Raw genomic sequence first — 27,052 nt, 5'->3', positions numbered from 1 at the left:
GAGGGAATGGGGTCACAGGGTGGGGAGCATATGGGTAAAAATATAAAAATAAAATCCTCAGACACCTCAGTATTAGTGCTTATATTTAGCATTAAATTATCAAAGATATGTCCATACAGATATTATCCTGGAATATAAATGGGTTACGAGTGAAGGGTCGAAGGGCTAAGCTACTCCAATATCTAAAAGACTCCCCCGCACAAATATTGATCCTACAAGAAACGCATCTATTGAAAAAAGAGTGTTTAGACATCTTTGGAAAATTAAGATGGGTACAACAAGTTTTTTGCACGGATCAAAGCGGGAATACCAGGGGGGTGGCCATAATAGTAAAAAAACAGGCAAAAGTCTGGGTAACACGTACAAAAACAGATAAAGGGGGTAGATGGATTATTGCAGAAGCTAAAATCGACGACAGATCATTGACGCTAGTAGGCTATTATGGACCAAATTATGATGATTGTGAACCTTTGACGAACCTATTCTCTAACCTCTTAGATTTTAGTGGTCCGATCATTATGGGAGGGGATTTCAATGTGGTGCTAGATTTAAAACTGGATAAATCAAGTAAAACTAGAACCATTCCAACCCCAAATTCACGTACATTATTAAAAAATTTGATGACTGAACACACAATATGTGATCTTTGGAGAGAAAGAGCAGGGTTTCAACAGGGAATATCATTTCATAATAAAAAATATGGCAGTAGGTCAAGGATTGACTACTTTCTTGTGGATTGGGGTCTCAGAGAAGATATCTTAGACATCAATTATAAGGCGGCTCATTTATCAGACCACTCGGCAGTATTTTTAACTCTAAAAAATAGCAGTGAGCGTGAAGAGATTAGATGGACATTGGATAGAACTATATTAATGGATACCGAAGTAATGGAAAAGCTCAAAGCTGACGTAAGAGAATTCATAGAGATTAATATAGGCTCGGCTTCAAATGGAATAGTGTGGGATAGTCTAAAGGCCTTTTTAAGGGGTAAAATCTCTAGTATAATGATCCATACAAATAAAAAATACAGAAGTGAAATATCGCAACTAGAGGAAGAGATGAAAAACATAGAGCTACACATTAGTGGATCTGAATTAGAAGAACAAGAGGAGCTGGGGAAGCAGCTACTATCTAAGAAAAATCAACTATTAGAGATTCTCCAGTTAAGAGTTAAAAAAAGGTGGGAGACCAGTAAGTTGGCACACTTTGAGTATGGTGAGGGGGCGGGAAAACTTTTAGCTTGGAAAGTCAAGTCAGATCGGAGCAGGAATAGGATTAAGGAGATCAAAGAAGAACGGTCTGGAGCCATACTTAACAGGGAAACGGAGATAAGAGAGACTTTTAAAGACTTCTTTAGTGATCTATACACAGAAGAAAAGGAGGATCTGGTAGGAACTGAGGTAGAGGATTGGCTCAAGGAATCTATTAGTCCTATAGATATTAGTCAACAGAATATTTTAAATCAAGTAGTTAATAAGGAAGAAGTAATTAAAGTAATTCATTCCAGTAAAGGAGGCAAGGCGGCAGGGCCAGATGGCATTCCAACAGAGTTGTATAAGATCTTAGTCGACGAGATATCCCCACTCCTAACATTAGTGATAAATGAGATACTAGAACAAGGAACACAATTACCAAAATCATGGAATGAGGCGACGATTACCCTTATTTTGAAACCGGGTAAAAACCCTGTATTTTGTGAGTCTTATAGGCCGATATCACTCTTAAATTCAGATTATAAACTTTTTACTAAAATGTTAGCTGACAGACTAGCCAAAATTGCAGGATATATCATCCATGAAGACCAGAGAGGTTTTGTGAAAGGAAGATATCTACACGAGCTTCCTTATGAGCTTGTTGGGGCTATCGATTTTGCAACTTGCCTTAATACACCGTTAGCTATAACAACTTTGGATGCCTCTAAGGCATTCGATAAGGTTCGATGGTCTTACCTGTTCTCTGTATTAAAAAGTTATAATCTGGGTGATAATTTCTGTCAGGCTATAAAACACATATATAAAGATCCGATGGCAAGAGTATTAGTTAACGGCAGATTATCTTCTGCCTTCAAGATCTTCAGAGGCACAAGACAGGGATGCCCCCTCTCTCCTCTGCTATTTAATTTATATATGGAACCCTTGGCCTTTAGAATTAGACATTCAGCCGACATTCCACCATTTTGTCAGGGTAATTGGGTTAAAAAAGTCGCCCTTTATGCTGATGACCTCATGATATACTCATCTAATTTCGACGCCGCCCTGCCTATTATTATGCGTATAGCGACAGACTTTGGAACAATATCGGGGTACTCTGTAAACGAACTTAAGACCGAAGCTATGATATGGAACCAGGTTAGCTCTAATCCATTAGTTAAAAAGGAGATACGGTATCTTGGTCTTAGAATAGTCCAGGATATTAATCAAATTGCTGAAACAAACTTAAGAAGAGTGTCCAAAGAGATTGCACAATTAATGAAAAACTGGATATATCTCCCATTAACTATTTTAGGGAGAGTCAACCTGGTAAAAATGTGTATCCTGCCAAAAATTACTTTCATATTTAACTCATTGCCGTTACATTTTAACAATGCTACTATACACAGTATCCAGCAAGCAATTAACTCCTTTATTTGGGCTAATAAAGGGATTAGGATTTCTTGGAAGAAGCTACGTAGAAGAAGGGAGAAGGGGGGTTTAACTTTACCCGACATTCAACTATATGCGTGGGCCTTCCAATTAAAAAACTCCAGAGTGCTGTTGAAGACCTCCGATAGATCTGTAATAGGTTCAATGTTTACAGCTATGCTAAAAGAGCAAAAAATTAAACCTGATGGCTTTCTTTTTAAATTTGGCGATCCTAAATTCTTCAAAAAAGTTAAATTGAAGGTACTGCACTCAATGGCATCAATGTGGTATCATATACGACGCTCGTTGAAAATGGACTATTATTCTTATTTTGCCCCGATTTGGGATTCCCCAGGGACCCCAGAGTGTCTTAATGATAAATTGGCACTATCAATCAGAGAAGCCAAATTAAACATCTGGGGGGACCTGTTTAGAGATGGACAATTATTATCTTGGTATGACTTAAATGGATTGATGATGGGCTCCCTCTCAAAATTTAAGTATCTACAATTAAAAAGTTGGGCGCAAAGTAAGACATCGACATTGGGTACTAATTACACCCTGGAAGATCAACTGATAAGTAAGCCACCGGGAAGTAAAGAAATATCTCTTTGGTACTGGCACCTTCAAGACAGCATGGATGGAGAATTCACTTTGGCGGAGAAGCTGTGGGGAAAATACTTGCCTGGCAACCAGTTACAGAATATTTGGCAAGTATCTATGCGCACTCTTTATAACACAGTTAAACCCGCCTTTTTAAGAAGAAACCATCTCTTTTCACTTCATAGGGCTTATATATCACCAGAGAAACTTTCCAAGATGGGGAAAGGAACCCAATCCAGTTGTGCAAAATGTGGGTTGGAAAAGGCAGCCGATGTCCATATGTTCCTCTTATGTCCAGAAATTAGAGAGTTCTGGAACAAAGTAGAAACAACCATGACAGGCATTTTGGGTCGGCCAATAAAGGTAAGCCTCTCTCTGGTTATTTTTGGAGTGGATGATGAGATAACAGGTACTTCTAGAGATCTGCTGTTTTATGCTGTATTATTGGCCAGAAGGGAAATCTGTCGTAAATGGGTAAGCAATATAAACCCACAGCATTCGGATTGGTTGGAATCCCTAACATATATGTCTCGAATGGATCTCTCTGGGAAAATGTCAAAAAAGAAGGCCTTCTGGAATCTATTAACTGTCTGGTTGGAGGGTGAATGAAGTATTGGTTGAGGCTATATTTTACGATATTAGTATGATTTCACGTCCAATGATTACACCGGCTAACACTCCTGCACTGCTTTAGGGCCGGTAACGTTTGTTTTCTTGCAGTACCGGTATAATACCGGGTATGAGATACAGCCGCAGAAAGGTCGGTGTTTATTGGAGTATGCCCGTTAAGAGGCCAGTAACCAAAACAAACGATAAGGGCAGAAAAAATGGACATCTTTCTCTTTTACTGAGGTGAATGAGGACAAAAAAAAAAAAAAAAAAAAAAAACAGTAATAAATATACAATGTAACAAACTATGGCATCGGGTGATAGTTGATTTTCCCATGAGCCATCTCACAGCGAACTTCGAAAGAATGTCACTTGTATGTAAAATGAAATACGCACAGAACAAATAAAGCAACATTTACAGAAATGTCAATGAATTAATATGCTTGCCAAGGAAAAATTGTAGCTCAAAGAAGAACACGTTTAAAGCTTAAAATGCATATATCACCTTTAAATGAATTAAACTCAATTGAAATCAAATATAATGTATAAAATCATAATTTCATAATCAGTGAAGAATGATAAATGTTTCACCAATGTCATATTACACAAAATTGATTACCGTTTGCTATGGCTTACTACCACGAATTTTCAACAACCATACATGTAAATTATTCTTAGAAACCATTTAACTAGAATCATGTCTACAGTTTTATAATCAGTAAGGTCTCTACTATCACCTCAGTAAGTTTCAACTTCCTAGCTAATTTTATCGCATAATTGCACCACAATCTACTTATAATGCATTTGCAATGAAAGGCAATAGAACTGTTAGGCCTCATCATTGCATTCAGAAGTTTTCCTCACTATGTGAATAGCAATACATCATTCCATGAGTAATCTTGGTATTCAAGCTGCACAAAACGTTTAGAGGGAACTTCCAGATTAATGGAGAGCCCAAATAAGTATTAGGCAAATTTGAATATCTGGGGTTTAGAATTGAATATCTGGGGTTTAGAATTGGCAAGAGCAGTATTTGGAAATCTTAGATGGAAAAGAGCAAAATGGTGCTATTGCATTCTGCCTCAGCCATTATCAAGAGGTTTAAGGCAACCACCCCTAAATCTGCATCTCCAGCCATAGAGGTTCATAGGGCAAATGCACAGGCTGCTGCACTTTATAGTGCGAAAGTCTGAGGAATATCGAGTACTAAAGGCCTGACTACCAAGGAAAATAATTTTCTGAGATCACTATTCAGCCTCCCACAGAGTACTCCTATGCTACCACTCTACTTTGACATGGGACTAAAAAAGGGTGAGAGATTTAGTGATGCTAAAACCGCTTTTGCATTGGAAGTTGCAGTGGTCGACCCCAGAGCTCCAACATTATAGGTTGGCAGTGGAGTAAGTTCTATGCCTCAATAATCTACTTCCCAGGTTCAAGTTTGTCTAACTTCACTTAATCGATCTAGGTTTGAGCGCATACCAGGCTCAAGTTTGTCTAACTTCACTTAATCGATCTAGGTTTGAGCGACCAATGGAGCACTCCTTCTATGATCGGGCCTGACACAATGGGCATAGCTAAAGCCGCGTTCTTGCACAAAAAATCAACCAACATCATCTTAAAGCAAAATTGGGGGGCTTGACTGATGCATTACTAGCGTATAAAGTTTCCTCAGTTAAAGAAGCGTATTTAGGCAAGACCCAACAACCCATGGCGCGCACACTTTACATAAAATCTAGACTGGAAACAGTCAGTTAAAAATGTACACGTAAATGGAAGCTCCACCAATAGCCTGTGACATTTGTAAATAGGCCAGTGAGGATGTTGAACATATCCTGTTTTTGTCCAAAATATGCTGGGCAAAGATGGAGATGGATTAAACGGCTGTGTGACCTATGGGGGGGGTGAGATATTATTGGGTGTGGCTTTTGGAATCAACCGATTTCTGTACGTAGGGTGGTTATATAGGAACAAGCATTTGCAATGCAATAGGTCTCGCATTTACGCGAGTTTAAGCTATTGGCATTGTAAATGACGATGCCTTTTATTTATGTTTGAAAAACGAAAACACAAATAAAAGGCATTGGTATTTGCAATGTGAATAGCTCAAACTCGCGTAAATGCGAGACCTATTGCATTGTGTAAATGCTTGTTGTTCCTTTCACTGTAGCAGTGACCTGGTTTGTTTTAAAAAAACATAAGACCTTTGGCCTCACGCTGTTTGTTCATTTGCATCTCACTGATGCTGGGAACAAAGAGATTGCAATCTTTACTGCCGATCTTTACTACTGTGCGGCCCGCGAAAGTGAAAGCAAACGAGTGCATTCAGGCCTCCAAATGGTGCGCGCGCCCGGCCGGCGCTCATGCACTGTATTTGGAGGCCTGAAAGCACTCGTTTGCACTTCCAGATCCCCCATTTACAAAAGCTCTTGCGAGAGCAGCGCTAAAGCGCTGTCTCAGGCGAGACCTAAAAAGGAGGGAACGTTGTTCTAAAGCCCATGCCCTTTGACCTGTATCTGGTTAAGTAACATACATGTGATTTAAGGGGCTTTAAGGTTGATGTGATTTGAGTAATGTACTATAACCCCCTTTTAACTAGAACTGTGATTACTGATATATATATATATATATATATCTTTTTAAATCACTTATTTTATGTGACTTTTGTATTCCATATTTCAACTTTCTGATTGACTGAGTATAACGGTATCTTTTTCTACCTACTCCAAATGATTGCTTCTGATGATTGAGTAACATGTTTTTCAGACTTACTTTTCTGATTGATATCACAAAGTACTATGTTATAAACCTGTTTTATAGGTGGATATTTTATACATTTTAATAACATGCTAAGTTGAAATTGAATTGAATTAAACTTAATGGAAATCAAATGTAATGCATCAAATCATCATTTCATAATAATTGAAGAATAATAAATGTTTCACCAATGTATTATTATACAAAATTGATTAGCATTAGGTATGGCCTACTGCCATGAATTTTCAATATCCATACATGTAAATTATTCTTAGAAACCATTTTACTAATTAGTTTCTATATTTTTAGTAATCATTAAGGTCTCTACTATCACCTATGTAAGTTTCAACTTCCTAGCTAATTTATCGCATAATTGCAGCACAATAAACTTATAATGCATTTGCAATGAAAGGCAACAGAACTGTTAGGCATCCTCATTAGATTCATTCGTTTATAACTATTTAGAAATCTATTTTCTCCTTTTCTAACTCTTTCAAGCACGCTTTTACGGTGCTGTTACTTCGTTTGTCTCTATTGCTGTATCACTTCGTTCATCTTGTGCAATGCGCACATCCAGGTTTTTGTATCTAAATCAGTAAAAGTATCATGTAAGATGTTTGAAAATATTTGCTTCCTCAATCTCAACATATCTACCACTGTCTGGCTATCTCAATGTTCTCTACCTGCCACTTTACCTCACCTCTCTCAATATGCCTATCGCTGCCCCCACCCCTTTACACCTCTCACAATCTGACTTTTATCTCTACCACTCTCTGCACCTTCCTCTCCATGTCTAAGTCACTATCTCTATATCAACACTCTCTCTATGTTACCCCTCTCTCCTCACTACTGTCTGTCTGCTCCACCTCCTGGTATACCTCCTGCATCTAGTGCACCTCTCCGTCTACCACATTACATTTTTTCTAATCCACCTCTCTGTCCTTCACTACATCATCTTTCTTTACCTTTATATCATCCTTCTCCCTGTCTCACCACTCTCTATCTCATCATTCCATCATAATCATTTCTCAATCTCTATCTGACCTTGATTGTGTGCTACCGCTCACCGCTCTATCTCTTACCAATCTGACCCTCTCTCCCCATCACTCTGTTTCTATACCTCACCCTTTCATTCTACATCTGCAAAAATTTCACCTCTCTTCCTCTGCCTCACCTTAGTCTCTCTAATTAACCTCTCTTTATCTCATTTATCTTCCTTCCTCCTTTCTCACTGCCTGTTTTTCCAGCATAAATTCCCTCTCTACCACACCTTTCTTTATTTACCTCATGTTAAAAATGCTAATCTACAGTGAAAAAAACAGTTTTACACATAGCAGCACAGTACATCCAGTGTTAACGCTAGCTGATCAACTGGTTACTGACCCTCCAGCAGCATTCTAAAATAATCACAATAACAGTGGTATGGAGGAACACTCAAACATAAACAAGAGAGCCATGGGCAATTAAAGCTGTACCCACCCCAATACTCATAGCACCTCATCTCTCACTTTGCCACACTTCTTTATCTCTCCAGTCCCTCTCCACTCTACATCTACGTTTTTCTCACTACCCCTCTCTTCCACTGTCTACATCTATCTAAGCCTCTACGTCTTTCTTTCTCTAATCCATCTCTCTCTCCTACTTTATCTCACTCTAAATCTTCACCTATCTCTTTTTTTTTAAAGCTTTCTTCTCTTTCTCTCTCCCTCCCTCTATTTTTCTCTTCTGATATATTTAATACCTTGCTCTTTGATTCTTTTGCTCTCTACCTCCTTTTTCTCTCGCTCACTCTCTCTCTCTCCTTATGTTGTTTATGGTCCTGCTTTACCTGCCTCTTTATGTCGTTCTCTGGGCCTCTCTGCTCGTCTCTCTTTCCATCCCTCTGTTCTTTCATTTACTCAGCAAAGCTGGAGGTCACTGTCTACCAGTGCATAATTTGTAACATAATAAGTGCTGGTGCCCAGAGTTTGCTCAGAAGCCCGCTGTGGGTGCTACTGAAGGTCGGGGTGCCGAATTGTAAGGCTGCATCGTCTTGATTACCCCCATGTCTCTTTATTCCTCGGCAGGCACTCCAACGCTGTTTACCACTGGTGGCTGACAACATTAATGAATGGTTGGGCACTCACCATAAATGCTGCCGTCGCCGGAAACTCAAAACAGTTGCTCCTCTCCCTGCTGATCCTGGGGGTGACGAGGAGCAGGAAGGAAAGGGAGGGACTTCCTCCCTTGTGCCACGCGTATCCAACCAATCCTGGAGCTGCTTGCATATCCAACCAATCCCAGATCCAGGATTGGTTGGAGCAGGCTAACCCAGTGCTCATTTTGAGGCTGGGGGCCTGTGCCTGCCACCCATGGCTGTTTTACTGAGCTGGGATTGGTGCCTTTGAAGTATGCACGTCAGATTGGCTGGTTGTAGGCAGTCGGCCAATCTGACATGCATACTTGAACTGTTTAAATGTCATCCTGCAATCTGCAGGAATTTACCCGGCCTCCACCCTCGACTCGCTGCGGCCGGCGGCACACAAAATAATAAAATGGTAATGAACCATTTTATTATTATGTGTGTACCGCTGCTATCACAGCAAGTGGGGCGACGCTCTTCTGTCCAAGAAGAGAAACCTCCCCTGCTCTTTACCTCATCTCAGGGTAATTTTCTTGCCTGCTTACTCCCTTTTAATGGTTTTTTCATCTTTCCCTTCCTTCTTCTTTAACTGTTGTGTGTTTTCTCTCTCTTGCTCTGGGTGAAAGTCTGATAAGGAAAAATAAGTGCTAGTCCCCAAAAATAAGTGCTAGTGGGTCCCACCTGTAACCACCGGCTCAAATTAAGCACTGCTTTCTAGCCAGAGAAGTGTACTAATAGAAAGTTAGGTGATCAGGAAGAAGAGATTTAGGAGCAAATTGTAAGGAATGGTGAACGTCCTTGATGTTTTGATTTTCACACTTGCAATGAAAATGCCAGTTGTAAAGGATGATGTGTTATTACAAATGTTCTGCAATTAACACTACAGTTTCAAGCACTGTGTGCATATGTCTTAATTGAATATCATGGATTGGTCCACAAAGCCTCCATCCACTTGCTGAATTCCACATAAACTATTATTGTTCAAAGACAATAACATCTGTATTCAAGCATAAAAAGAGATAGCTTTGCCAAAACTTGTTTAAACTTTCTTGCGGTACTTTCCCCCATAATCCTCTCTGATAATCATTGTATATTTGTAGCTGTGACTCCAATGAGAATAAGTTAGGGAAGACATGCACATAATGAGAAACCTTCACTATTGTATGAAATAGTTTGCTACCTGGAAAGCAAAAAAAAACACTGTAAGGTGAAAAGAATGCCCTTCTCTTTGGCTGTGACTAGAGCACGTTGATTGCCCTAGGCAGGGGGAATAAATGGGTGCCTTCTTTTTAACAATCTAAGGGCAGGAGTCCTACCTTAACTGCCTGTCAGACCTGATGTCACCTTGATGGGTGAGGACTGTATAGGGCATCCGGGCCGCCCATGCGTTTTTTATAAACAACGATGCGATGAGTGAGCAATAGCAAGGACTATGCAGTAGGGCTTATGGGGTCACCTCGGGCACAACAGCAAAAGACTACTTTTAGGTGCTTTGTGTCAGTCAATATATCTGTAAAGGAATTATAGGAACTGTTCAGATAAACAGTACTAGTTGTGTGACTTGTTTTTCACCATATCACATCATGTGAGTTCAGTCTTTACAGCCCAGTAGAGTATGCAAAAACATTTATTATTTATGTATTACTTAATTAATTATTGGAGTGAGGCAGAATGACGGTCTTACTTAAGTGCTTTTCCTTTTCTTGGTCTGGTGACTGTTCCGCACTTCGACACATTAGCCTCTTCAGCGATTTATATATGATGTTAAATTGGATTTGATTGGAATGATATTGACGTATTTTTGCATCCTTATGTATCACAGTCGTAGTGGCTCTTTTGGAAGCATTTAATGGAAGATAAGTTAATTAATTTTTTCTCATGATGCTAAATTATTAAATATTTTGTTTGGGAGGAGACGGCTGTAGTGGTTAAGCTACTAACTGAAAAGTTAGTTCAAGTCCTGGCCTTACCAGTTCACTGGAAATCTACACACATCACTTAATAGCCCTGTGTTAAAAAGAAAATCTGTTAAATGAAATTGGAAATATGTGAAATCTCATGTAATTGTACAATTCAAAATTGCAAATCCAATTGATAAGCACAATTGTGTATTATCTCCTGAAATCCACCCCTACACACAGTGCTCCATTGCTACCCAGGCAGGTTTGTGCTATACTAACACCAACAATACATACATACTCCGGTGCCTATTCACAAAGGCATTTTAGAGTGTGTACTGTAGTATTCCTGTAATATTCTTTTAAATACTCAAATATATCTTTTTGAATTAGCTCCAAAATATCTAAAATTCGAATAAAATGAGTATATCCTGGAAATATTCAGATACGGTTAGTACAAATAGAAAGGACTATACCCTCTTTGCACTTTTACTAATGGGGGAGTGCTAGGTCCTGTACTCATAACTGCTTTTGTGAAGCAACCCATATGATAATAATAAGAAACGGCATCACATGACCGCCTCCTGAGGGTATAGTGACATTAACGCGGATTACGCTGAGCTGGCCTTCTCTCAAGAGGTGTTTGTCAGAGGGAATGTATTGCTGATGAGAAGCGAGGGCTCAGGCATTTTCTGTCAGAATTGGCGCGCTTTGCGGGGACCGCCTGTCCCGCGTGGACACCGGCAGTCACTCTGACAGAAAGTGTTGGGAAAACATGTAAATAAAATCTGATCTCCGTGACAGTTTGACAAGGTGCTGACCCCGGCTAATTGAGCAGATCCTCAGAGAACATCTTCTCCGAAGGAATTTCAATGAGAAATGCAGTTTCCGAAATTCCGGGCTTGCCATTTATGTCAGCAGTGTTAACTCGAAAAGTGCAAGGGCAGCTGCGAACATGTAAAGTAACAGTAACCTTTTCTAAACATTTAATTTGAAAATAAAACACGTCATATTTTTTGCAAATAGGCAAATTACTTTTTTTCCCCAAAAGTCCATGCAGTGCATTAACATGTTGTTTGCGAAACAGGGTAGAAAATTAAGCAGTGGCGGCTCCTTCGCTAAGGCGGAGGTGCATCTCACACCGCTCCTTGAGCAGTGCAACATAAAAACAAAATGATAATAACAATAAGTTAACATAATTTTATTTTTCTTTGCTCCAGCCAGGTCGGGCGGGGTGTGGCTGGCTCGCTGCAGAGGGAGCAGGAGTGGTTGGCACTCCCTCCCTACGTGCGCATGTCGGCTTCACCGTCCCTCTAGGGCAGTCCAAACCGTCATGCCCACTTGCCATGTTCTCCATTGGGCTGTGTGTCCAGTGGAGAACATGCCCAGCTCCCCAGGCACTGCATGATCCCCAGGCACTGCATGAACGGCCAAACAGGCCACTCTGAGCAGGTTGTAATTGGCTGGGAGTGTCCGGAGGCCTGGGTGCTTCCGGTGCTGCCAGCAGACAGAGAAAAGGCATTTGGCGGCGGGAGAGGCGTGCGGTAGCAGCTTTGGAGAAGGTACTTTTTTTTTTCACCCTGCATCACCCCCGTTCAGAGGCAGCCGCCACTGAAAATAATCCCTCATTAGCGCAGCTAACTGACTGCCTCAATCATGTTTAGTAATTTAGCTTAGTCAAATAGGTTCTTCTGTGGTTGGCATAATTTTTTCAAGGGCAAGTTGGACAGGTTTCTGCCACAATACTCTGAAGGAGCATTATACAAGCATTTAGGAGCGTGATCTTTTCACTCGCTCACAGGCGTTCCTGACATTCTGCAAATAGTCGAAGCGTCGCTGATTGGTTTGTATGCCATCTTGTTGAGCAATTTTGCAAACGATGTATTGAAATTCCATACCTCAGGCCTTAAAGCCTTTCAATGAGTTAAAGTAAGTATGTGTGGTTGGTAGAGTGTGGGTGTATAGTGTCTTCTAAACCAGACGAGTGTGGGTGTAGCACATGAGGTTTGCAGTGGTGTTGTGGCAAAGCTGTAACTGCCACGTAAACATGGAATGAAAGGTATGTTTGCATCTACTCTGTTCAAGTAAGAGGGTACTTCATTTCTTGTGCTTGATTGGCTTATAGTGTGGGGTAAGACAGAATAGCTTGGTTGTCATACCAGGGGTCTGGAGGGGTATTCCAAATGTGGTACAGCGGACTTGTGACTGTGCTTAAACATTGAGGGATATTCACTGTTGCCATAAACGACTTTATGACTTGAAGAAATGGCACGCTGGTTTCAGCTATATAAACCCGCCTTGTACTTCCAGGCCCCACCACACTGAAATTGCTCTAAGGCAGCGCAGTGCAAAAACACTTCCAAATAATACAGTATTTTATAGCAATGCTGTCCAATGCAGTGCCAACAAACTCTAACATGGCCACCACAATACTGTACGTTACCAATGTAGTCCTGGGAATACCAGCTGACTAAACCCCTCCCCAGAACAATGTCCATGTGCAGATTACCTGTTAGTACTGTGCACTTCCGTGAAGTGCCATACAACACAGCTGTGACCATTAGTGTAGTGTACCATGTTTTCCGTCTGTTTTTAGGTCTCGCTAGCGAACGCAGCGCATGCGCTGCTTCGCCTTGCGAGACTCTATTGTCGTCGGTTTGTTGCCGAAGGGAGACAAACCATGTGTGCGCACGGACAGGCGATGTACGCGCGCATGGCGTCTCCTCTCTGCAAGCAGATAAGAAAAGTGTTCGTGAAGGGCTGGCGTTACACAGCGCGCGCATCGCTGGGGATGGTGTAAGGACAGAACAGGGCCTGTATGCTGGCAGTGGTGAGCGTTCCTTGGTGCCCTGTGACATGGAAGGAGGGTGGGGGAGGGTCAGGTGGGGGCCAGGAGCTGAGGCCAGATTGTGCTTGCAGACTAACCCTCGTGTGATTTTACCGGCAAGTAAAATCAGTTCCGGTGTTGTCACACCTGGGAAACCCGGGTGAAGGTTATAATTGGGTGGAAGTTAACAGTATCCCACCCAGGCATACTGCCCCTTCCAATTTATCATTCGGGCACAAGAGTGTGTTTCCGAACATTAGTCCTGATTTTCAGTAGACACTCTGGGTCAGGGGTGGCTGGTGACATTTGAAAGTGGTGGGGCGTAAAATGATTGGTATACTTCACCGTTGCGAGCGAGCATAGCGAGCGAGCCCGAATCCCTATAAGGAGGGTTCGGGGGGCGGGGTTCTCCCCCCGAGAAAATTTTGAAAAAAGAGAAGAGAAATGGTGCATTTTCAAGCAAATTTGAGAAAGCAGGAAGGTTAATAAAGCAATTGTGAAAGTGCAGTTATAACATTAATAAAGAGATGTCATATAACATAGGTAGCTGCTTATTCAGTATAACCACAGAGCTTCATAACATCTGAGTTCCAACGGATAGGACAAACTCCCTCTAAATCTAAAAGACACAACTTGAAAAACTGACAACTCTTAAAAAACATCTATGGTACAATGAAAACATGTCTAACACTCGCATTTATTTTCCCCTTGGCACCCTGTGCAGCCACTAATTCTAGCAGCTTTTTCTTCCAGTATAAATTCTCGGCTTTGGCCATGGGCCCGTACAGACGGAATTAAGTCTGAAATGCCCACGTGCCATTTGAGCCATTACAGAATGAGGCCATTGAAGAACCTGCGCGGAACTAAAATGGCCGCGCATGTTCTGTGGGACATTCATCAGAGAGCCATACGGAGACATTATTAATGTAATAGCGTGCAATGAGGCGGGGTGGGCGGTGGGTGGCAGTAACGGAAGGCCCCTATTCACCGGCCTTGTAATAAGCTATAACACAGGCCTTGAAAACGAGGAAGGGCAATGAATCACAATACACCTTCTTCAACACCGTAAATGCAAGTGTCCCACAGTTGCACATAGATACAGGACAAATCAGGTGGCGAAATTACCCTAAGAAATTCCTGAAGAGTCGTGGGTTAACATTTGTGCCAGAGCAGTGAGACCCTCGAACTTCTTTCTCTCACCATAAATAAACTTTAGAACAGACTAACTCCGCTTCGGTGTACAGTATGGGAGAAGGGCAATGAAAAAAAATACTGACTGATATAAATATTATAGCCGGGGCTTTAAGTGGGATGAAAAAACTGGGGAGCGCTGGGGTCTCTCAACCTGTGGGCTTAAACCAAAGACCTATATTTCAGAAAACCCCTGAACACTGAGCAGCTCTGACTGGCATTTAGCTAAGATCATTTACAAAGGGGTAGCATCGGAAGCATGCTGGTAGAGCCCAGTCCGACTTTAAATACATACTCTGTTTCTATTATCTGTGTAGCTCCAGTGCTTGGAATTAACCACAATGTGGCCTTGTAGCGCTTTACAATAATCTGTCCCTCAATAAATAGAGTAGAAATATGGTTTTATCTCAAAACTTCTTTGATTTCTGTTCAAACAACCTGCCTGCCGCCACAATGCAAAGCGATGTTTGAAATGAATACCTGCTAGTTTCTTGAAAACAAACCACCATCAATTTTGCTTCTCAATTCAAACAGCAGGTTTTCCTGCTCACCACAATGCTAGGTTACAGCTGGTAGCCTGACTGCCTGCGACTTCGAGGCACACCTCCTTCAGTTCCTCTTACGGCTCTGGAATCATCGAGTCTGCAACAACTACAGCGCTCATTTCAGTTCTTATTTTTCATTTGTATCGCACCGTGTGCTTCCCGAAGGTAGCCTCAGCGCAGCATAAACATATACACCCAACATCGAAATATACCAGTAACCATTGTGCAAACAGTACAAAAGAGATAAATAAGAACTATGCCCCATACTCAACAGTAAAACAAGCGGTCCGGTAGATTCACGAAGAATTCTGTTCTGATTTCCTGCATTTTTCATGAAATTAAAATGCTCTTGTCTTTTAATATGCCTGAGGTCTGTCAAAGTTCATTTCCACAAATAAGCTACTCACGAAGCAAGCTGCGTAAATTGCTTATGGTTCCTCCGCACCTGCATGTGACTCCAGTGTTTGCTTGGTGGTCTCGATGCAATTAGGGGAGATAACCTAGCACGCTACAGAGATCTAACGGGCAGAATGGTGAAGTTCAACCGTCGAGTTTTGGGGCCCACTGCACACACGGCAACCATAAGTACTGTACTGTAGTACATAAATCTCCGAGTCCTCCTCTCTGTGTTCCAGTAGAGGAGGAGGCAGACCAAGTACATTAGGAGGCCCTAAAAACCCTTCGTTTTTACACACAATTTTGCGGACTTCACACTTAAGAATGAATCAATCACCAGAGCCCAGAGAGAGGCCTTACCGTAAAAACCCTTCGTTTTTACACACAACAAATGAATCACCACTGCCAGAGAGAGTAGTAGCACCTGGCTGCACCGCACGAGGTCTTGACTCGACGACTCGACGTGGTCTCAGACTCACTCAGTCAGTACAAGTCGTGTCACACACCGCACGAGGTCTCGTCTCGTCAGTCGTGCCGACGCGGTGACCGTGACGGAGCCTGCTCAAGCGAGGTCACGTCACAAATCTATGGCCAATCACAGTGCGGCACAGCGGCAGGGCCACCCCACCCACGTGCCGCACCCAATGCGGAAAATGCCTGCCCTCAGGCTCAGGCTGCGCGGTGTCTCTGCCAATCCAGATGCTGCATTAGCAGTGCCAGGATTGGCTAGAGCACAGGTGACGGCTCGCCCATTAGGAGACCGGGGCTGCTGCAAGAAGCAACCCTCGGCTCCGACTCCCCCCCTTGCTTTCCTGGCTTGAGTGGCTACCTATTGGCCAATGCTATGGGTAAGTGGGTAGTGCGCATGTTCGGGATGGTCAAATCCCAAAATCGAGCATGCGCACTTACCCGCACAATGCAGCAGCGGTTAAGCGCAACTACCTCTACTGTTGTACTGCAGTGTCAGTCAGACAGTCAGCCCCGCCCCCACCCACCCACTTCAGCACTGCGATTTCACGAGCGTGCAATGCCGACTACGCCTGCTGCGCGCGGCCTCACGAGTCTTGTGGGGCATCGCCCCAATGGACGCACTGCCACTGCTCTGGGTGCTTGTCTTGCTTTTTCAAACGTTCGTGGTTTTATCCCATATGTCCCACATTCAGTATGAATGTGGGGGGCTGGAAATCTGATATTGAGTGAAAATGACTTGCTCTATAACCCTGTGATTTCTCCTCAGTGTCAGTTATGGCAATGATGCTGTCTGTGTGTATTTTCGCATATGGCCCCAATGGCATCACCAATCTTTATGTCGATAGATGTCCTTGTATGTGAAGAGCATTGCACATCTGTGTATTGGATGCTCATATCCACATTGGTGGCAACTGATGTGCGTTGCTGTGTACAAGTCGGAGTGAAGGACTGCGAGGTCTCCTCGGCAGCCATAGACTGTGACCCGAATCATTAGCGCGGTGAGGAACCATGCCACACCCCCAAGACACCACATCTTCTCCGGCTTCGACACTCTCCTCTTCCTCTTTCAGGAAGTTCCTGTATCCCAGCCGTCACTATCTGCTCAACTGTGAAGCCTACCCTCTCTGTCCCTATTTTTAACCATCTCAGTCATTTCGATGGATTATGCAACCCCCCACCCCCGTTCCTTCACCCGCTCCACTACCCATGCATACCTATCCCTGCACCTGTCTTCAAATCACTCACTCCACTCCCTTTACCTTCCTCCCTTCTCCATCCCTCTGTCAGCCCGTCACTCTACCTCATTTCGTCACCATATTACCCTTTTCATTTCCACCCATCAACTCTTTCTTGCCTTCCATATCTTCATCTAACCACTCTCTCTATTAGCGCAACAATCTCTCCCTCTTTCTTCTATTGCTCCTTCCTCTTCTACCGTCTCATCTTTTTCTGTTCATCCCATGCTGTTCTCTCTATCCCTCCTCCTAACCCACCCTTCCTACTCTCGTTCATCCCTGGCCTGCTTATGCCTGCGTCCCTCACCCGTATCTCCCCTCACAATTTCTCAGAGCCATACCATGTCTCTGGTAATGGTTTACCGAGAGCGACCCCTATCAATAGGCTCACATCATTCTGAGCAAGGCAAGAGAACAGACGCACGGGCAGATGGATAGGGACAGAAAAGGCGCAAGCCCAGCCTCCGTACCCCTAGATAGAAGTCTGGACAAGCCAGGAATAGGGCCAGTCACAGGTCTCTTTATTCCTAACTGGAACATAAGCAATTGGTGAGCCATTGAGGGAACCGTGGACGGGCGGAGGGCTTGAGGCGGAATCTTAGATTCTGTCAAGGACTAGAACATAGCACCGGTGACACGAGAAGAGACAGAATCTCAGACAGAACCAATAACAGGGCCAGAGACAGGACCAGCGATAGGCTCAAGGCCAGATACTGTGTCAGGAGAGACCCCAAACAAGCATTGGCATAGCCAATAGGTCTCGCTTTTTGGACCTTAAAAGTTTTTAGCCATGCAGCACATTATCCTGGGTGCTGTGCCAACCTAATGAAAGACAAATGTAGTTAAAATGTAAATCAACCACGGACATTTTATTGCTTTACCACACATTTAGCATGTATTCCGCATGGTTAACAAGGGAAGCTTTAGAACATAATTCAAATACATCATGAAGCTACATAAACCATGCTTAGCCCATTGCAACTGCAAAAATCACTTCAATTTGCCCAGCACATTACCATTCCATTTGTGTGGCATGAGTGCTTTATGAGCAAGTATCAAGGTATGCAGTTCTCGCCGCCGCTTTACACAACCATGCGCACACAATTACAACAAGCATTTACAATGCAATAGGTCTCGCATTTAAGCTAGTTTGAGCTATTGGCATTGTAAATGGCAATGCATTTTATTTATGTTTTGGTTTTTAAAACATAAATAAAAGGCATTGTCATTTATAATGCGAATAGCTTAAACTCGCGTAAATACGAGACCTATTGCATTGCAAATGCTTGTTGTTCTTTTTTGTAGGCTGCCCCTACAGCCTCAGTGCTATTTCATGCTTGATACCAAAACGTATGTCAATAAGTTTACTAGAGTGCCCTTTCTATATCATCTTGGTATTTTTAAGTCTTGCCTACAAGGCAGTACATATACTTTCTGTTGCAAAATGTATTGTTAGCTTACAGTTGGCTTAAAGCCCGCCCATTGCTTTCTATTTGATGGCTTCATTGTCACTCTCATTTTCTTGCATTTTATTTGTTACCATGTGTGGGCTTGCCTTCCTTTTTCCCTCTTCTTCCTGTGTTCTTTCCTCCCCTGGAGCGTGGATGCATTAGAATATTCCTGCACTCTTTGCTTTTTTAGGTGTTATTTTTTCTTTTTAAGCACTCTAAAAAAGTGCACATTTTTTCCAGCTGTCTCTCTAGTGTGTTTCTCTTTCTCTCTCCACATTGTTGTCTTTCGCCCCTGTAGTTCTCCCCGCTTCCTTCTATGATGTGTGAGCCCATGTGTGCTCCCTGCCCGCATTGCTTTCTCTCTCATGTGCATGACCGGACTGGCCTTAGCAGGCACCGGGCGTTTCCCCCGGTGGGCCCCCAGGGTAGGGGACGTTTTTGTTACTGGGGCCGGCAATATTGCCCCCTGTAACAAAATCGGCCAAAACTGGGCCTAGCAAGTTTGCCTGGGCCGGTTTCGGTTCCCAGTCTGGCCTTGCTCATGTGCCTCTCCCCCTCACATTGCTCTTTCTCCCGCTTGCACGTTTGCTTTTCACCCCAGCACTTGTTGCTCCATGCTGCTCTCTCTCTCACCCATTTGCTATCCGTGTCGGTTTCGGTTCCCAGTCTGGCCTTGCTCATGTGCCTCTCCCCCTCACATTGCTCTTTCTCCCGCTTGCACGTTTGCTTTTCACCCCAGCACTTGTTGCTCCATGCTGCTCTCTCTCTCACCCATTTGCTATCCGTGTCCTCCGTACGGCCTCCCTTACCCACACTTTCAGTGTTCTTTTTGTCCCTCTGTGTTGCTTCTGCACCCCCACACGCATTGCTTCCCCTATCTCTTTGTCCCATGTTGCTTCCACATTCCCACTGATGATGCTTCCCTGCACCCACTTTTCAAAAAAACAAAACACATTTGCTGTTTTTTTTTCTTTTTATTTGTTGATCCAAGCTGGATCGGCAAAGAAAAAAAAGCAGCCACGTAATTTTGTAGGTGCACAATGCATTAACGCAATAGTCTTTTTGTTTTTATTTAGCATTGCTGCAAAGTATTGAGGATGCTGGACAGCATGGTAAAAGGTATTGGCAAATTCAATAGTTCACACAGAAGCGATCTATTGGCTTTCCAAATGCTTGTTTGTAATTGTCCCCTCAATACTCTGCATTAAAATATATATATTTACAAATAGTGTTTCATTCTGGTCTATGAACATGATATTTAATTGATAAAATATTTTTGAGATAAAAATAAAATATGGAATTTCTTGACACGTCTTTCATATTTTAGTACAAATCATAATTACCTGTGAAACTAAAAGTTCTGCAGTGAAATGTAAAACGTGTAGTTTAATTTGCTTCTCTATATAAACTTCGAATTGTTGCATCCCATGTGATTTGGTTGATCAGGTATATCTGAGTCTCGCTTATTCTATTTCTTGTACTGTGTTTTTTTACAGCAAGTCCCATCAGTACCTTGATCAAGCCGGAAAGAGGAGTCAGGAGGGAAGAGAACAGAGAGAGCCAGTGCAGGCTGTGAGCTGAGGTCAGTCGCAGCATTGACACACCTTTTCAAAGTGCTTGCTTTGCCCGTCTTCATATTAACAATCATTTTTTAATCTCTCCAAGGTACATTCTTTCATACCTCTTCATAAACTCTTTATTAATGGTTATAAGGTTTTACCACTGTACTCTAAGCCTTCTATAGAATGAACTTTACAGTGATACTACTGTGAGGTGGCCCTATTCGTTGTATCTAATGTCACAAAAATTGACACAGACAGCCAGATCACAACACATGTTTGGCTGGAGCTATTTCATGTCCTTGGTCATAAGTAATGCAGTGCCTGGTGCAAGTACCTTTTACTACCATATTATTAAAGCAGGTCATCTGGAGGTGGTAATGTGTGACAAGAATGCTCGTGCTTGTTTGTTGTGTCGCATTTTTTGTGGTGCTGATGCCTTCTGTTATTTTTTATGCTGCTTTGTTTTTGTACTGCATTACTGTAAAATAATGTTTCGATGTGCTGTGGTTGCATCACGTTCTGTTGGGATTGTTTTGTTATGTGGTGCCTCATTATGTTGTAATTGAGTTGTTGTGTTGCTTTGTGCATGTTATTGTCTAAAGTGTTCAAGTGTCTAAGGTGGTACATATGTTTGCGTCAGCAATTCAACTATTTAAGACACCCGTCAGCCCAAAATTGTGTTAGGGACAATGGATAAGATCACAAAACATTTTGACTGGGACTATTTCATGTCTTTGTTGGTAGGTTATGGCAGCTTTTATCACCTTATTATGAACACAGGATTCAGAAGGTGGTAATGTTTGGCAAGAACATAGGTGCATACTTGTTGTTGGCACATTGATGTGGTGTTGATGTTAGCTTCTTTTTTGAGCTGCTGTGTTTTTATGTCGCACTATTGCAATGTGATTTTGTTGTGTTGTACTGCATTTGGGTTGCATTCTGTTTTATTGTGATGTTACTTTGTGTATGTTATTGTTTAATATTCTGTTGTTCACTTTAAAGATGTCAACAATATTGGCAAGGGCCCAGCTCCCCCTAAAATAACGTTTTAAAAAAAAATTACAAACTATAACATGCATTGACAAAGCCCAAGGCTGGACGCCAACAGCAGACTCATTGGCTTTGCCAATGCTTGTTCTCCTCATGTTAGATGAAACAATATAAGTAGACATTAATGCACTGCTTACATTTTAGACTTGAGTTTCATGTATGTTAAAGCATTCTTTTTATAATCATTCAAAGTGGAATACATTCATAAATGTTAACAGTAGTATAGCTGACTTAGGTTGGAAACGCCAGGTGCAATTTCAACACTCAAATGGGTAAACTCAAGGTTTGTGAAGGCACGTTGAAGTGTTGGGAAGGGAGTGATAGGGGAGAATTTCAAATTGCCGGATATCAACGTTTCTTGTCACTAGGACTTCTACTAGCCAAACGAAGAGTAGCATGTAGATGGGGACGAGTAAGAGCCCCTAATTTCAAGGAATGGATCAGAGACATGATATGCTGGCAGGACCAAACACTTAATTATGCTGAGTTGCTTCCACTAACTTCACGCCCCAGAGACATATGGGGCCCCCTCAACACATATCTATTGTCACACCCTGTAGATATTACTATTAATACTTAGGATAATACGCATTATATCCAGGGAAATCGTGGACAAATGAGAAGAAGGAGGGATACACAGATGGTTGGAGATATAAAGTTTCAATTCTGAATGCTATAGACAGAACTATATTGCAATGTCAATAAATATGAACAACTTCAAATAGGCCTATACCATATCTACTACTGTGGAAACTGTCATCTATACCATATTGATGTACAAAATGTATAAGTATATATCTGCCTATGCAATTTATGTCAAGTTAATGATTTATGGTTAATAAAAATTAAAAAGAAAACAAAAAAAATAGATTTTCAAATTTCATAGAAACATGTTATGTCTTCTGCATTTGTACAGCACTTTCGACCATTAGGCACAATAGTGTTTTCTTGATCTTGTCTCCCTTATGCCCAGTTCCATCGATCTGTTGCGTATAGTTGTTATGGTGTGTGTAGTTAGTAGAGATTTCTTTCTTAAAAGCTACTATATTTATCGTTTGTGTTGGTTAATGTGAAAGTAATATGAGTTTCATAGAGGTAAGGATCTTTGTAGTGAGCAGTTATCAGAAACTAAGTATTTGATTACAGTGTGATATTATGCGTGTAAGGGATGATATGCCCATCCTATCTTTAGCTGAATGTTTCCACAATGTATGTCGACGACGGATAGATGCTGTTGACTTACCAGGTTCTTGCCAACTATATGACTGTTGTCCCATGCTGCGTGCATGAAGGTTTCTTCTGTCTAATGTATTCTGTTACTGAAAGGCAAGTTATAAGTGCCAATGGAAGTTGTTGGCCGGTATTGTTGGGCGGAATTCACTGTTGAGTGTTCGGTGACACCCAATGGAGGCATTTAAAATCATCATCCTAAAACTTTATTTTCAGTCACTTAGACCCTAAAAAGAAAACTACATCTAAGAAGATTACACATGTAAACATAAAAAAACAATCATAAATTAAAATAGCACAGGGCTGCCCTCCTACAAGCAAAGCAGCAGGTATCCCATCGGCAGCATGATACAGCAGCACTGAATAAGCGATTGCCCTATCTAATCATTTAGTTACATTACAATAGAAAGGGCTCTCATAAATGCACAATGGTACCTGAATCCGCTATATACCATTTTCTTTAAATAAGCAGCTAAAGAAAGGTTGGCAACCCTGACCAAACAGGAACATTTCAAATGGCATAAGCCTAAGCGCCTGAAAATATACATCCTTACATTTCTGTTTTATATAAACAAAGCAAACAATAAAAACAAACTGAGGTACCACATATAGAAACAGAAGAGACCCCCTCTGGATCCCACTATTGACATTTAAGAGCATAAAAGTAGATCAAAATCCAAATTCGATATGCATCACTAGGTCATATAATATTAAATGAAGGAAAGTCGCCCATTGGCCACATACCACACAACATAATGGCCCTGATCACAGAATACACTTCGAACGCTTAATCCAGAGGGCCATTAGCGATTCTGCCATAACAAACACCACAATTCTCAGTGTGTCGGTGCTAAGGATTATAAATGCTTCAAGATGGTTTCTGGTGCCAGTGCTCCAATTTAAAGGGACAATCCACTGTAACCTCAAATTTTTGTAGCAAGGCCAAAAAAATAATTTAGTGTACAAAGGATTCAGGCCCTCCCCAGCATGTTGGACACTGATCATCAAGTGGGACTTGGTATAGCCATTTATTGCAAAACATTTTGGTAGGAAGTTTCCTGTATCTAAATTGAAGAAACAGTTTCTGCGTCATAGCTTAGACCATTTTTTGCAATAGTTTGTTCATATTGGGGACAAGGTTTAAAATCTATGAACACTAGAGTGAGAGGTCCCTTGAATTTAGTCACACTTTCCACTAAAATAGATTCCAGTAGATTGTTTTGACCACAACTTCTCTGGTGCTGTCTAATACAGTTCCAACCCCAGTTTCCTCAAGACTGCCCTTAGGGACCTCACCCAAAGATTTTGCTAACACATAGGGTTTTGATAAGATCCATGAGGTCCACATGGTAGAGGGAAAGCTCTTCTGCATTCGACACCCGATGCCAGAACATTAAAAGCCTGCACTCTACGTACAATCTTCATTTGGGCAAGATCCGAAAAAACTGGGGTTAGAGGAGTGCTCACTGGGAGAATGAGTTGAGATGTTATAATTCGATGCTCAATCAAAGATAGACTATCGATGTTCCCACATTCCCAAATTTCTGCTCCATACATAGCTGATCCCAAAGCCTTGGTATGATAGATTTCAAGTGCTGGTGCCGCTTTTTTGACACTGTCCTTCTGTGGATCTTTGTTATATTTGAGGTCTACTAAATAATTGATAAATGTGCTTCCTCAAGCTCTGAAGCCCAAATCAGGTTTGGGGTGAGCCTTAAACCTAGCTAGTAAAAGGTAGAGACCAACTCAATGGGGCTCCCCAACAACCATATGTCTTTTGGATGGCTTCAGAATGCCGTTGGAGAAGACTATATACTTTGCCTTTTCCTCTCCCGTGCAGCGGGGCCTCATGTGGCGCTTCTAGCACTGTTTGATGAATGCAGCCTGTGTTTGGCAAACAGGCCGCATCCTGAGCCTCAGTGGTACCTGGGACAAGTAGTGCCCTCGCAGTCTCTCAAAGGTGTATTGGATCCTTGTGGTATAGTCTGTCTACTCTGTATGTATTGGTTGCTTGTGTGGCATTGCAGCTTTAAAAATAGCATTATATTAACCACGCATTCACTGTGCGCTGCATGTAGCAAAGTGTTATGACAAATAAATATTGTAGTGCAGTATATTATATTGCACGTAGAGTGGAGTGCCATGTTGAGGAAGGTCTATTAATAGTTAGGTTGTCCTGTGGCAGAGAATTAAGTCAACCAGTGCAAATCATTGCAGGTCTTAGGATCATTGTTGCTTAACTCAAGAAATTGAGGATTTCAAAGCACCGTGCATAGCTCCTAAAATGATCAGTTTGTCTAATAAAACATTGAGTAGATGAGATGAAACAAATAAAAAATTTTTTTTACAAGTTTGACTATTTGATTCTGAGGCAATGTTAGAATTAAAACATAACAAATTGTAAATAGTACATTTCCCTACTTTGAGAGGTGGAAAATGGCAATCAGCTGGGCAAAAGAAGTGTTTGCTGTTTTTAACACGCATTTCCTAATTTAGTTGTAGGTGAGAACTATAAGGGAATATGCCCATTAGGGTAGCGGGAGGTTTAGTTGACATGTTAGGCTTATCGAATTGGGGGTGTGAATGGGAAGGCAACAAAGAAAAGGGAGAAAGGCACATGCTGTAATGGTGGGGGGAGTTGGTGGTATTGTAGGAATGTGGCAGAAGCAAGGGGCAGAGGAAGAAAGCAACAGCGCAGATCCTGGGTCACATAGAAAGCAAAATGTCTGCCAACAATGGGAGTTAGATGTGTTGGGATCTCTCAGTGGTCTTCATCATATTTACGTAAAATTCAGTGATATAAGGCCCATTCACACTCTTATATTTGCTCTAAAGCTTGTCTTTTTGATTCTTCTGGTTGATTCTTTTGGTATTACCCTCAGCTTGAAGAGTTTGCTTCATGCTTTCTCTTGGGTTCTGGTAAATTCCATGCTTTCTGGCCTGTATCTTTTTCTCTCCAGCATGCCCTTGTTGCTTCTCTCTCTGTTACTGGTCCTGCAAGGAGAAGTTGTTGCTGATGGGAGGGAAGAGTGGGAGAGGGAGAATGCCAAGCTGTGGGGGTGTGGTTTGGTCTATAGCATGGGCTCCATGTAGTCCATTCCTCCATGGACTCCATGAAGTAGGGCAGGGGCTGTTTCGTTACCTCACCCAGTTGTAGTGCACTCCTACCCTTCCCTAGCTACTAGGGTCTCTACCTTTGCACTAAAACATTTGTGACATCTTCAGAAAAAACAGGTCAACAAAATGGAGGATTTACATGGAGACAATTGAAATGTAATTAAATATTATAACTACACCACGATCAATTAAGTGCAATATTTGTCAAATGAGGTCAACATAAGGTACCCTAAAACGAGTGCAATTTTTGACTCTCAGTGTATAGAAGATGACCTCGACTGCCGTGGGAACATACTTCATTGTGTTACTAGTAACAAAAAAGATCCTTTTCTGTTTAATTCTAAGTTCCTGTTTGATTTGTTTTGTCTTTTTTATTTTTTTTCTTCATTTCATGATGGTTGGGTTGTGATCTAAAATCCAGTACTTGCAGGAACAGACTAGTTAGTAGGCATCCAAATATATAGGCACATGAGTAAAAAGTAGAATAAGCATTCACGTCCCTCATCGTAGAGCACATTATGCATCTGCAGGAACTGAACTAGCTCAAATATCACGCAGACATTATCTGCTCCCATGCCTCTTGGGACAAAACTGCATGTGTCTAAAGCAGATTTTCTTGTGAGAATTCTTTCCCTGTGCAGGGTTCACATTTTGAACATCAATTTCATGTCTGAATTGTTAATGATCCATTTGTGACACAGTTGGGAGGGGTCATTCCCTTGGACATGCCTGCTAATTAGCAGGGGAATCTTGTTGTTCGAATGATCTGCTACAGGGAAACAGCTGTGCTCTGTAGCTGACTGCTTCTCCAGCCAGCCCATATTTCAAGGCCTGGAGGGTGACCTGGGATAAGGAAAAAGGGTTAGGAGATAAAAACCGGGCGATGGAGAAACGCAGGATAGCTGGGAGGATGACATGAAGCTAGGACGCCTCTGACAAATTGATTTAACTAGAATGCCTTTGTCCTGGGGGGACTCGCAGAGCGCTCTGTCACTGCAAATGATTGCAGCCTGTGTGGACTCCAAATGCAGTACCTCCGTAATTGCCCACCACTGCCCCTCGACAGCGTCTTCTGAAATTCAATTTTTCATGGCCCGCTTGGCCTTTTTATTTCGTTTACAAATACTGTATTATGTGGGGTGACTGATTCTTCTTGTACAGAATTCCAGCCCTGGCTCAACACCGCAGGAGCACTGTCCCTACAGTGATAGCTGGAAATACTGTCTGCTGGAGTATCTTGCAAATGCACCAGCATTCTTTACTGCTTATATATGGTTTTTACTGGGTGCTCATGGTAATTCTTGCATGTAGCAATTGTTTCCTTTCAGCAGGTTTTCTGCTTTGGTGGCGGGATGCCATTGTCAGCC

At 42.0% G+C, this 27,052-nt stretch overlaps 1 protein-coding gene across 3 annotated transcripts in view; it reads left to right on the top strand.

The window, feature by feature from the left end:
* Nucleotides 1-27,052, top strand: part of LOC146822676 (poly(rC)-binding protein 3-like) — a 555,354-nt gene that overhangs the window by 351,054 nt on the left and 177,248 nt on the right. For all 3 annotated transcript variants that reach the window (XM_085606867.1, XM_085606865.1, XM_085606866.1), the window contains one exon: nucleotides 20,223-20,308. The gene's annotated coding sequence lies outside the window, so the exon portion shown is untranslated. The remainder of the gene's footprint in view (nucleotides 1-20,222; nucleotides 20,309-27,052) is intronic.

Source organism: Triturus cristatus, chromosome 5_2, assembly GCF_964204655.1.
Source record: "Triturus cristatus chromosome 5_2, aTriCri1.1, whole genome shotgun sequence".
Taxonomy (NCBI): Eukaryota; Metazoa; Chordata; class Amphibia; order Caudata; family Salamandridae; genus Triturus; species Triturus cristatus.
Note: the sequence above shows the minus strand (reverse complement) of the source record. Positions and strands in the feature narration are given on the sequence as shown.